At 35.5% G+C, this 14,276-nt stretch overlaps 1 protein-coding gene across 3 annotated transcripts in view; it reads left to right on the top strand.

Annotated features, from left to right (window-relative positions):
* Positions 1 to 14,276, top strand: part of CENPQ (centromere protein Q) — a 313,629-nt gene that overhangs the window by 194,833 nt on the left and 104,520 nt on the right. For 2 of the 3 annotated variants that reach the window (XR_009505702.1, XR_009505704.1), the window contains exon 10: positions 3,649 to 3,810. The exons of the other annotated variant lie outside the window; for it this stretch is intronic. The gene's annotated coding sequence lies outside the window, so the exon portion shown is untranslated. The remainder of the gene's footprint in view (positions 1 to 3,648; positions 3,811 to 14,276) is intronic. 3 annotated transcript variants of the gene reach the window in all.

Below are 14,276 nucleotides of genomic sequence, written 5' to 3'. Positions count from 1 at the left end.
TATCTATATTATACATAATACATATATGTAATTTCAGGGAAATCATTCACAGTAGACAGATGAGCAAAATGTTTCTAAGATGGGTGTAATTTTGAGAAAGGTACTCTCAGTTTTCCTTAACTCTGCTCTGTACGTCAAATGGTGTCTGGAAGAAAAGTGAGAAGGAAAATATTAGCTTTGCTAACTTAATGAAGGTTAGTTATCCCTAGATAGAGACATACTTTTGATTGTGATAATTACATTAGACTGTATGAGTAGATAAAAAATAAATCCAAACAGGGGAGGTGTTTCATCAGTAGTCAAACACTACCTGGAATCTTGCATTTGATTCTAGAAAAGAAAATGGAATACAATGGAAATCCCGGAGCAGTTTTCTAGGCAGCGGTGCCTGAATGGTATGAGGATGTGAAACCATACTGTATGAGAAAGAAAATGGAACGTTTAGTGAAAGAAACGTAAAATACAAAGAGAGACTGTGGAGAAGTCTTTAGATATTTAAAAGTTGGACATGGGAAGGTGATTAAACTTGTTAAATAAAATCTCAGAGTATAGATCCAAGATGTGAATATTTCAGGGAAAGTGATTGAGGCTGATCATGGGGAAGATGATTTTTATATCTCTTAGATCAGCTATCTAAAAGTGGAATCAGTTACTCCTGGAAGTTGCAAATTTACTGTTATTGAGATTATTCAAGAACAAGTTGGGTAACTCCTTGGTGGGAACATCTTAGAAAGAATTCAAGCATCAAAAGGAGGATGGACTAAAAACAGAGAATGATACCTTTTAATCTTAAATACTGTTTGCAAAATGAATCAGCATGAAACCTGGACTATTCCTCCCTACAAAGAACTGTTTGTGCCTGATTAGTCTATTTATATGCCAAAGCCCAAAGAACATGAAAGATGCATTTTGTACAACCATTGAACTAAACATACTGGAACACTTGGATCTCTAAAATGAATTCTATGGTTAGTATTAGAGCCATTAGTTGTGAATAAATTTAAATATTATATGCTCTTCTTTCTGAGCTCGTGTGTGTGTTAAAAACAGCTAATTAACATTTTTTGAGTGCCTAATCTGTAGCATGCTTTACTGGGTATTATGGGTATACAGAGATGTATAGATACAGTTTGCTAGCTTAAACTGTTTACCTTACTTCTCTTTTCTTTTTTCCTTTCCTTTCTCTTTTCTATCTTTACATATTTTTATACTTCAAACATCTTGATTTTTAACTTCACATGACACATAGATTTTAGTCCAAGATTTGTCATTTATTAGCTGTATAATCTTGGTAAAATTACTAATCTCTTTAAGTTTCAGTGTCCTTATTTGTGAAAGATAAAAAAATAATAGAACCAGCTTCACAGTGAGGACTCAGTGAGATATGGACACATCTCTCAGCATATAGTAAGTGTTCATTCATTCACTACTAGCTCTTATAGTATCGTTCAAACTCACTGTCACATCTACCCTTAGCATCTCTCATTAAACCCTTCTTATTCTGGGTTCATTAGAACCTCCAATGAACCACTACTCTCTACCTCATTGTTACCACCCACTCTGGTGGTTATCCTACCTTGTTTTGGAAAAAGATGGGCTTCCCATTTCAGTTTAAACCCCTGCACATCTGTACCTTTACTCTCAACTCTTGCCCTTACATGGGGAGATGGGAAAATCTATAATGTCATAGAATTCTAGGTTGGTAAATACTAGAGTTTATCCAATTGACCCTCTCATTTTAGAGATAAGGAACGTGGGATAACGAAGACAGGTCTGACCTTTTTCAGATAACAGACCAATTAGTTGATAGGAGCAAGTTAATAGCAGAGTAAAGTACTCCTCTGCTATAGAGTATCCCTGGTTCCAAACAGTTGTGAGTCAATTGAGACTATGGAGAAAAAAAGGAAGAAGGTCAGAGTTTGATCTTTAGCCCTCAGTGGCACGTAGGACAATATTTTGAGTATTAAAATGAATAAATTAAAAGAAACTAACATATTTTTAGTGCCTATTCTGTTCTGAGCACTAAGATAGTTTCTTTATATATAGCACATTATCTGATCCTCAATAACAAAACCAAAACATATAAACAAACTTTCTCTTCATTTCTTAATTGAGACAATGAAGCTCAAAGAAATTATATTTGACCAAAGTTAAATACACTAATAAATGGTAGTGCCACAATTTTAACCCATGTTTCTATGAATGTAAAATCTATGCTCTTTGACTGCTTTTATGGCAGTGCTCACTCTTCCCAATCTTGGCTATTATATAATCCCAGTCCTCTAAGGCAAATAAGTCCACTTCTCCTAGGGATGTTCAAGATACTTAGCATGTATTTGTCTTTGGGAGAAGAGGTGGGTATAGAAATTAACTATGTAGACTGTCACCTCTTGTGGTTCCTGGGCAGTAGGAAGCCTAATTTAAACAACTCCTCATCAGGGTGCTTACTCCTGAGCTTATTCTACAAGAAGTTGGATCTCACCAAGAGAGATGTAGTAAAATTCCCCAAACCCCAAGAATATAAGAAAAATTTAATGTCAGAGAGGGCAAGAGAGAGAGCAAAATAATTTTTTTCTACAAATATTAAGAATTGTTTGAACCTCAGAATTTTCACTGGCAACTTTGGATAACAGGAAACATTGGAGCAATATATTCAATCTGTATGTTATTATGTTTAATGCACCATCCTTTCAAAGAGCAAAAATTTAGAAGTCATCACTCTGCTTTCAGAAAAAAAAAAAAAAAACAACCCTCTGGTTTGTGGCACTGCCTAGTTTCTGTATTATAAATATTCCTACATGGCCAATTTCAAGGTACCAACATGAAACTGCTGACTGCAAAGTTGAAAGATATATGCACATTGTCTTTGATGAGCCCACTGCAAGTTCTCATTTGCATATGACAGGGTTATATGGATATTTCATATAGGTACATGCATATTTTTATGTGTATGCATAGAAAAAGAAGGTCTGGAAGTATATGCAAAAATTATTTTATCAGTTTGCGCTGGAGAGAAGAGTGGGTTTAAGATACGTCTGATAAAAGAGGACTTTCCTATTTTATTCTGTATATTTTTGTATCTTTCTAAAACATTTTATTAACATGTATACACAAAAAGTACATATATAATAGATTTATACAGTTCAGTTTTCACAAACTAAACACACCTATATAGCCACTTACCCAGATCCAGAAACAACATTATCGACACTACTCATATCTCTGCCAAGCATTATTCCTCAACACCCCAGAAGTAACCATTATTCTGATTTCTAACAGCATAGATCAGCTTTGCCTGCTTTTGAAATTTACATAAATGGTACAGCATATATTATTCTAGTTAACCCAAATATTCAATGATGTAGACATTATACCTACGAGCTTTGTATTTAGGTTTAAGTATGAATACAGCCATGTCACTAGGGAGAAATGGCTTGGTGATTTTAATCTGCCAATCAGTATGATGAGCTCTTTTTAAGACCTTATGAGAGGGCAAGAAATACGTAGCTGTGGAAATACGTTGATTACAGACTGATGTTCAACTATGTTACCTGGGGCCTGAATCAGCACTGCTTCAGACCAGTGCACAAGAAAGGATATAGGGAAGAAAGCACAAGAGTGAGGAGAGATTCCAATTACTTCCTACAGGACAGATGGCAGATTCAGTCCCCTGAGGGCTCAAGGAAGACTCTTGCAGGAGATGGCTATACCTGGTGCTCAGCTTTCTGAGACAGAACAAGAAGCAGAGATGTAAAGAGGAAAAATGACAGCCTGACTTGGAAGAAGAATAGGAGAGTTCTGGTTCCATGGGTAAGTCTCATATCTTTCTGAGATACCTACATATTTCCGTGCAGTCTTGGTTGTGACTATGAGCTAGTGATATGTCCACAAATATACCCATAATCTGGTAAAGTTCTCATTATTTCTATTGAATCCATACTTCACTTATAATGAAAAGTGAGTACATGAAAACATTGGAAATCTTAAAGAGGAGGTATTGCAATTCTTGGAATCCCAATGAGAATGCACATGATAATATGATAAAATAATTATGTTTTGATTGTGTCATCATGATTTTTCACAACTTTTGTCTAGAGAGGAAATTCTAATGACTCTCTGTAGACTTAGCCACAGTCCACGAGTGATACTGAGGTACGAGAAAGCTGGTAACTACAACTTCTTTCTATTTGACCCATGTTGGTAGTACTGGAACCTAAGGTTGAGTCATAGAATTGCTTTAGAAGAGATTCTGAAATGATAGGTTAAAAATGGTGTCTTTTCTATCAAAATGGATGAAATTTGTTGGTTGAAGGAAAAATATATTCTAGAAATGTCACCCTTCCTTCTACAATTCTTCTCCCCAACCCAAATATAGAAAGGGTGATATATCTCACAAATATCTGCACCAGACCATTGCAGAGCCAATTTTTCAAAATTTGGTATAAGTCTATAGCTTAACATACTTATTAGGAGTTTCCCAACTAGAGACATTTTATAAAGCAAAGATATATGCATATACAATGCTTTTTTTTGGTTAAGATTATAGCTTTATGCTGAATATTGCAGGGAGTTTATTAATTTATTCGGTGACCACTTAATAGCCAAATATGGAGGAATAGTACAGTGATTTAGACATGATTTCTATCCCAAAGAAGTGTGCAGTTTTGTGCCAAAGAAAAACACATAAGGAAATAACTCTGAAAGTAATTATTTTTCTGGTCCAAAATGATGTACGAACATGTTGCTAGGGTAGCACATAGGTGGCAGTGTATAGCTATGCTTCAAAATAAATATATATGCTATAGAAATTTACTAAGGTTTTGTACACTGGAGTTTTAGTTACTCAAGATTTTCTGAGGGTCCCATAAATGTAATGAATTTTTAATCATCAAGTATTTTTTTTTAAGATTTCTCATGTGGGTGTACTATTTTTGATGCTACAAGGAGAAAATTTCCATTTTGGGATGCAGGACATAATCAGAAGTATTTTTCCATGCTATAATGATAGAGACTATAATCCAAGCATTATTTCATCTAGAAAACTGTAAAAATTGGTTTAACAGTGTTTTATTGTATATTGTGGAATAAACAAATCCAAAGATGGAGAACTAGAAAAGCCCTCATAAAAGAAATAACAATCATCATGTGGTCTGAAGAATGAGGAATTTTATGGACTAAAAATAAGAGAGAATATTTTTAAAAATATAACTCAACAAGCACAGTTTTGGATCTATGAATGTCACCAGATGTGAGGTGTTGATGTTAATATTAGGAAGGCTAGACTGCTGTGAAACTGGACAGGATAAGTATCCTCTACAAATGAGACATCAGCATGCATAAGAATGAGAGTGACTTTAGAAATTTTCTTTTCTAAAGGTAAGCCTGGTGAAGTTGTGCAGTGACACTTTTGTAGGAAACTATTGATATTAAGGCAAGAAGAAGCAAACAACAATTACAATATAGCAAATCAGGGATGACAAACGCCACAAATTCTGTACTGCTGGCCAAACGAAACAAAGAGAAAAGGGGCTCCAGAATATTCACCTTGGCATTTAGAACATGTGGACATCCATGGTTCAAACTTGAAAACTAAGGAGTATGATAAATCCAGAGTTTGTCTGGATTCTGAAATCAGAAACCAAAATTGTCAGTAAGGGGAGAAAAATTGTTCTAAAGTTCTAGGACATGAAAACTACAGTTCAGTGGTAATTTTAGAAAACGGGTAAGTGTTGATCGTTAATTACCAAAACTCATGCAAGGTGATTTTAGAAATAGCAAAAAAAGAAAGCCCAAACCTAACTACAGCTCTGGTAGGAACTATGTGAGAGAATTAGGCTGAGGTTGTGATTTGGGATCATCCTTTGGGTTTGGGTTAAGATTAGTATTCATGACTTCGTTATGAAATCACTTTAAATGAACTTTCCACACAAAGTTGAGTTTGACAGTCAACCTCCAATATGATACTTGAATAGCTTTCTATAATCTTAAATAGATCACTGAGGAACATTAGAAACCTAGTGTGAGCAAGCTAGGCTTTTACCTGGTGGAAAGAAGGAGGGACTATTGCACTATCCATTGGTACTTCTGTACTATTTTCTCTTAATTTTCACATAACATCAACCCCAACTCCTGTAGATTCTGCCACCCATGTGCAGCTAACATCCATCCAGTTCCTCTCATATCCGTTGCAGGAATCTGCTCTAAGTAACATCATCTCTCATTTGTAATTCTCCAACAGCCTCTGGATTTATCTAGAAGTACACACCCTTGATCTTCCATTCCCCACACAGTAGTCACAAAGATCCTTTTTGCTTAGATTCCTGTACTTTTTTCTCTTAGAGTAAATTCTCATACATTTCCCTTAACCATTCATGGCCTTGGCTCACCCAGGCTTCCACCTTCATATTTTTTCTGTACTACTCTTCCTTTCCTTGGCAACCACATTGAATTTTTTCTGTTTCTTGTACCGTGTCTTTGCTCTTTTCCACCTCAGGACTTTACACATTTACCTACGACATTTACCATAATAATTATCCTTCTCAACCTGCCCCCCTTTTCAACTATACGGTAACATCCTACTTATCTTTTCCTCATTCCTCAGATCCTAGTTTAAATGCCATTTTCTTAATGCAGTCTTTCCAGAATCCCTTACTTCAAGGTAAATTTAGAAGCTAGATTTCTTCTATTTTAGCACATGTCACACTAATAAATATGTGTTTAACAGTTACAACATTTATAGAAACTATATTCCCCTCCATTCAGCATCACACCCCTAGTGCTTAGCCCATAGTGACTGACTTGACTCCTATTGATCCTTTCTGTAACTTGAGTAGGGACTAGCCTGAGAGGCAAACATGACTGTGGGTACGTGCCAAGGACATGGGACAGGCAAGGGCTAACCATGAGGGATTGAGCAAGTCTGCGTTGGCAGAATTGAAAGAGCAGTTTCAAGTAGTATGGTTTTTTTTGAACTTTTAATTTTATATTGGAGTATAGTTGATTAACAATGTTGTGTTAGTTTCAGGTGTACAGCAAAGTGTTTTAGCTATACATATACATGTCACTATTCTTTTTCAAATTCTTTTCCCAATTAGGTTGTTACAAAATATTGAGCAGAGTTCCCTACGTTATACAGCAGGTCCTTGTCAGTTATTCATTTTTAAATATAGCAGTGCGTACACGTCAATCCCAAGTATTTATGAATTGGAATAAATGTACTTATAGATGGAGATGATAAGGAAGTAGTCCTGTCCTTTAGGTGAGGCTAACAATGATCATAAACAATATAGGAGAAGTCAGTTTATGGGGGTGAGAACGAGAGAAGAAGGAATTATGCTGATGGTGTTGAGTTTAAGGAATCTACAGAATTTTCATAAGAGATATCCAATAGGCATAGTTGCATCTTGAGCTGAAGAAATAAGTGAAGATTAGAGAGTTAGGATTCATTTCGTGTGATTGGAATAGTGCTTGTAAAATATGTTTGCTCAGGAGAGTATTTTTAAAAAGTAGACTGAAGATGTGCTCCTGGGGACCTTGGAAGTGTTTATTTTTCTATTGTGACACATGAGGCTCACAGAATTTAATTATGTTTGGGGGGTAAAATGTATAGAAAATTAAAAGGACTTAGTTTTGAAACTTTTAAATGACTTCCATCATTATTACTCTATGTCCCTAAAGCTTTAGCTTTGCAAAAGCATTTTGAATTTAGAGATTTGAAAATACAAACACAGCTACTATAGTCGTTCATCTTTTTGGCTTGCTATTCTTTATTCTCCAAGAGACGCATGACTTGGGAAATACCTGGTACCTTATAGTAGAGCTTTAAGTTGTTTGTCTTTGACCTTTATCACTAAGTTATCCTAGTCTTGCTATAGAACCCATAAATTTTTTTTACCATGTCAAGTTTTCTAATATTTCTTGGTCATATGAATAGCTTATACTAGTTCTAGCTTTCCTCTTCACCCAGGGCAGAGACAAGAAACAAAGCAGAAACCAAAATGTTGAAATATCCCAGGGCTGTCTCCTTGCCTCAGGATTTCTCTCTTGAGACTTCTCAAACCCACCCACATTTAAAGATATTTTATGCTCTTTCATCTTTTTATGTGTGGGATAGGCTTCTGATGATTACAGTGTGATCTCTGCACACATATACACCATTTATGCAAGAGCAGGTTTGGAACATTAAACAGTTATAGTAGTAGTGATATGATTACAGTGATAATGATGATTATCAATTATGTGTTTATTATGCACCAGATATTGCATGAGTTTTACTTGGATTATCTCATTTAATTTTCATGTCAAACTTATTCAGTGAGTGTTATTATTATTCTTATTTTATAGATAAGGACACTGAGACCTAGAGAGCTGGTAATGATTTTTGTTCAAATCACACGGCTCAGAACATAGTTAAGCTGGGATTCAAACTCAAGCAATCTAACTTCAAAACATGAGGACTTCATCACTATGGTGATATACACCCCCCACCTTCCTGACTCACTTAAATTTCTGACACCTAGAGAAACCTCTAGCTTCTTAGTCACAATTTTCCACCATTTTGGAAACAAAATAAAATTATTGGTTCCTCAATCAATGCTTAAGACATCAGCAGATATGCACAGTGACAGTGAATTTCACTCATGGTTTAATTTTATTAATTAAGATGCTAAGAATGTGCATGACCCGGGAACAGAAGAATACCAAGACGAGCCATCCCTTATTAACAGACCAAAAACAAAATTTCACTTTCATAAACGGTGTGTTCATTTCCAGACATGGTTGCATTTTGGACGTAAAGCGGATATGCCAGAGTATAGGACAATATTATTCAGATCTTTATTAGACACCTCAATCTGTCCATATCCTGGCTAAGAAAGCAACCATATCCTTTGCAGGTAGCAACTGGCTGAAAAACAACAGTTGAATCATTGTTAGTGACTTTGGCCTTGGAGATTTATCTGGCTTTTGGGGTCTGGAGCAAATATTTTGTTTATATTTCCTTCCATATTTTCCCCTCTCCTTATGTTCCCCTCTCTCTTTCTTTCATTTATTTTTCCCATATATTTTTACCAAGCAATCATTATATATAGAAGAGATACCGTCTTGGGTCTTGAGAAGCCATAGTAAATAAAAAGAACTGAGTCTTCAACTTCATGGAGCTTATAGTCTAATGAGAAACACAGACATATAGACACCTAAAGGTGCAACTACAATTCTGAATGATAAAATGCTATTACAGAATAAATAGGTGGGTCACTTAAGGAGGGGGAGGAGATTCATAAATTCATCTTATATGGGATAGTTTCCAAGATTAGACTTGAAAGGTTATTTATCAGGTGAAGAAAGAAGTAGAAAATTCTAGGGAGAGAGAACGGCAAGTGCAAAGAGTTGGAAGCAAGTGGGAACATGATGCTTTGATAGAAGTTGAGTGTTACTGAATTATATAGAGTGAAAGGTGAGGAGTTAAGCATTTTAAACCTGGCTAAGAGGTCTGGACTTTATCTTGAGGGTGATGGAGAACTTGTGGAAGGTTTTAAGTAAGATTTTAGGGTGTGTCTTATATCCTGTTACTTCTCAAATTGGCCAAGTCCATGTTAAAAAAAAAATTAAGAAAATAGGCTGTGGCTGTACCCTTGTAAGCTAGAAAGGATTGATAAATAGAAGCAGAACAATAAGCTCTTTTCTGTCTCGTACTCCATACTTCTAAGTTAACACGGACAAGTACAAACACAATCTAATAATATAACATGTGAGTTTCTCTTGAAATCTTACTAGTATTTGTTTTATTCAATACGTGGAGCATAATTTGGGAATACAACATTTGCTAGAATGTCTCAAATCTGGTCCACTATCCCCCTAGATCATGTCTTTATCTCTGTATACCTGGATTATTTCAATAGTCTCCTATCAGATCTCCCTGTGTCCATGCGTTCTAGGTATGCTCCCCTACACTGGGGTGCTTTACTGATTTCCCGTATGCTACTCTTCCTTGTTATCCTGTGGGCAATAGGGAACCAATGAAATCTCCTTTCTCAATTTCTTTTACTAGCTAAGAGGCTCATGTATTTACTATTTGACAAAAAATGATTCTCAGATTTAATAACAGCTAAGATTGGGCTGCTGAAATTAATCCGAGGAATTACCAAGAAGGATGTCCCAGTTGTCAGTGTGTATTTCAAGTTCAAGTTCTGAGGGCTGGATTCCGCCTTGCCCAAGGGCAGTCTTTAATGCTTGGCAGGATTCCCCTTCCAACTCCATCTTTTCTGCCTCTTGTGTACAAGGCAGCCAAGAAGAAAAACATTCAAAATAAGGCTCTTTATGACTAAAGGTATTGTCAGTTAGATAATCCAGCTTGGGGAGAGGAGGCAAGAACACCTGAATGGGACTCAAAGTCTAACTTTGTTTTTTGTCTCCATAGCCTGTGGAATGAGGTCTGGTTATATACCTTGAAAAAGTCCCTGATTATCATTGCACCCAACTCTCAAACTGAGAATTTTATAAGATACTGTTTCATGCAGTAGTAGTTACCCAACATTTCAACGTTTCAACTTTATAAAATTGAATGTAAGGTTGAGTAATCAGAAATTTTTAAAGTTCATTTTTTAAAGTTGGAACATAGGAGCTATACAATCATTAGTTCTTTTTAACTTGGCTAGCCAAAAGTTTAATATTACATTTTGATGCTCAATTGCAGTTTTACATTTTTGGTGAAAGTTGGAATGTGATTAAGTGGACATTTTTAAAAAGTGAAAAAGAATTAGGGTTTATATGCTTACTCTCTAGAAGTCACTAAAACTCAGTAATTATTGAGTCAATATTCATATCAAAAAGCCTCAGATAATTTTTGGCTCCTTCTCCCTCTGAATGTGGTGAATAATATTAATTTATTTTGATCCTCTCAAGTGCTAAGAAAAGTAGTTGTTTTTCGATAAGATTCCTATTTCTTGCCAGCTCAGTCATTTAATAATTCAATAAGTGGCCAAATTGGAGGTTTGGCAAAGCCAATGTATCTTGCCTTTTTCCCTTTATTTATCTTATGTCCACAATTATTGCCCATAAATGAATTTCTGGGTGAAATAACAGTAATTTTGTCGTTTTGTTTTTCTTCTTTTTGAGAAGAATAATTGACATTGAATGTTGCCTAAGACAGTATAGTCAAAAGTAGAAAAAGGATCATTGGGACCTCCTGAGAAAGAAGAGAATAATATCTCAATACCTTCTCCTTTGAGATTCAAATTTATTGAAACCTGTTGGAGTTTCCACTAACAAGGTACAAAACTCAGACTCCCAGAAAATAAAATTTTATTGGGAGTAGAGAGAGATGGGACCACCAGACTGAAGGAGAAGACCCATTACCACTTTTGCTACAATTGTCACTGATAATGTTTTTCAGCAGCTATTTTAGGGTTAGATCAATGATCTCCTTATCAGGCATCAGTAATAATCACTATTACAACAGGCTTCTGGCTCCACAGCAAGCTGGCTAGTTCTCCAGTTCCCACACTTCCTGTGGTGCCCATGGCTTTCTCTAGCCTTACAATAATGTGATTGAGTTCTGACTTCAGAGCTGGACTAGAGCAAGCTTGGCTGACTACTTGGACAGGATTGATAGTGTTGATGGACTTTAGTGGCTATGTCTTATTTCCAGATATAGCGTCTTTTAAAAGTTCCTTGTTTAAGAGAACAAATACATAAAACTGAAGGGTTGGACTGACTCTTGGACTTCCTGCTTGAAGTGAATCAAGTCCCTTGATCTATGACCTGATGAAGATCCTATTTGTCCCATTCCTTTGGTCTCTTTCAACTTCTCACTCATTTGGAGAAGTGCTCCTATCAGTTTGGATACCTTTGAATTGAAGGGTCCTGATAATAATAAAATTTTTGGTGTCATTTAGCATTCTCCTGCCAGTTAATAGAGAATTGATATCCAAAATAATGAAATGGTTTCACAGAACCACCCAATATATTGGATATCTCCCACTATTGTCAGATTCTTTGAAGAGAAACTAGTTCCCCAAATGATCCCATGTGACCAAAAAAGCAACACGTACTATGCAGAAGTGGTTAGTAATTCAGGCTCATTTATTACTAATCCTGATACTCACTGCATTTACTTTTCAGGGATGTTGATTTTTATTTCAGACTTCTACATACAACAGTTGGCATTTAATTTTGTGCAGAAACCAACTGGTGTTTCAAAATCATGGCACACACGTCTACATTTGCCTCTCTTGATGAAGCAACTATAAGTGTCTTTCATGGCACATTTCACTGTTAAAAGGGGAAAAAAGCACATAAGCCATTTAGTTGTTATATGTGACATAGGGTCCTGAACTTGGAATAAATCAGTTGTTGACATGAAAATTATTATAGCATCTGCACATGCTAAGATTCCCCCTGCTCCTGCCACAATGGGGATTTAAGAAGTCATTTATTTTACTATTTTTCTGGTAATGAGGCTTTTGTGATTCGTTGTCAGGTCTCTCTTCAACTTTTGGCTGGGCCCAGTAATGGCTACAGCTTAGTTTTCCATGAAAATTTACAAATGGTTATTGTTTGATCCAGAGTAGTTTTGGAACAGACATTGTATATTCCTAAGGTTACCTAGTGACCTGATTATTTTTTCCTCTAATTCAAAAGAAATTAAACAGTTAAATTTTTGGACTTTAGTATTCAAAAATGGGAAATCAGTTTATGTTGCTTAAATTACTCTCTTGATTTTATCTTTAGGACTCTCTTTGATGGGAAGGATGAATAGAACCCTAGCAGGCACTGGGTTAAGAGGGCTTCTTTGAACACACACACAGATCTGAGGCTCTCAGGGAAGAAGACGTTGTTGTACTAGTGATGCTATGCATGACCAGCTTTAGACACACTTTGAAGAAGGGTGAAATTGCTTAGCATTTCTTTGTGTTTTCTCAGAGTCCCCTCCTTTACAAAGCACTCAAGTCTCCATTATCACAACATGTACCAACTAACAAAATCATCCATATCATGGATAGAAGACTTGCTGTTTCACCTCTTCAATAAATGTTTGCATTTTTAAATGGGTCACTAAAGGAGGGAAACTCACAAAGTAAAAGCATTAAATGTAATGGTGAATTACCAAGCATTCACAAAGAAGGTTATGTGAACAGTGTTCTTCCCTCTTCCCCTAGAATCTTACTATATAGGATCCAACTGTGATGGAGTTGATGGTACTGGCAACCCAAGATATACTGATGCCCTCTGATTTCAGTAAACTTATGTTAGCATAAAATCTCTGTTACTTTGGATAACTAGGCCTTATAGGAAAAAAGTCAAACCCATGTTACATTGATTTTTTTGCCATATATTTTATGCCATGTGATATCACTGTTCCACTGTACAGATTAATGATGTCTCCTTATTTGTAATATTTAGAGAGATGTTATTTATTGCTTTTGATGCCGGCGGGAAAAGACATTATCTCACCAACTTAAAAATGCATCCTCAAATTACACCGTCCTACATGAGAGGTGTGAAGCATGTATGTCGACTTAATTGGAATATACAAATAACAGAAGATGACAGCTGTCAAACACCAGTATGAGGAAAAGAATAGCATTATTCAAGTGTCAATTCTAAATTAGCATATTTCCACTAGTAACAAAAACAACAAATATCTTTTCTCTGGATAACAGCTATTGCATCATATAAAAATTCATATTTATGTGCAAGAAGGAATTGCAAATTTTTCAACTTTTAGATGAAACAGTGCACATATCCAAGTGTCTTAGGTTTCTGAAGATACTGCAAATGTCATGAAGGTTTTCACATATGTTTTTCAAAAGCAGGTGGCATGAGGGACACATATAAATCATGATAACATGACTGAAGGTAATATTATATTCCCAAATGTGGGTGTCCTATATACCAGCCTTCTCTATTTTAAGGAAACCTTTGTTTGGGGTTAGTAAAAAACAAAACCTGGTTTTAATTTGATTTGTTCTGAGTTTAGAAAGATGTCATATAATAATAGTCCTCATAATTTTCATCTGAGAAAATTTATTTTAATTGTAAGATAATTCAGATCATTTGAATATTTTACCCAGAATACTTAGGTGTTTGAGTTTTTAAATTTACTCAAAGATAGACTTAACTGTTAGAGCACTTGGTTTCACCTATGCTATTAAGGAATGGAGTTTGAGTTCAATTAGTAAACTATTGAAGTTCTAAACTACTTCTAAATCAAAAGTCCCTAGAGTTTTATTTGTTTGCTTGTTTGTCTTATTTGTTTCTAAGGTGATTGGAATTAT

This window comes from Balaenoptera ricei, chromosome 11 (genome assembly GCF_028023285.1).
Source record: "Balaenoptera ricei isolate mBalRic1 chromosome 11, mBalRic1.hap2, whole genome shotgun sequence".
Classification (NCBI taxonomy): Eukaryota; Metazoa; Chordata; class Mammalia; order Artiodactyla; family Balaenopteridae; genus Balaenoptera; species Balaenoptera ricei.
Note: the sequence above shows the minus strand (reverse complement) of the source record. Positions and strands in the feature narration are given on the sequence as shown.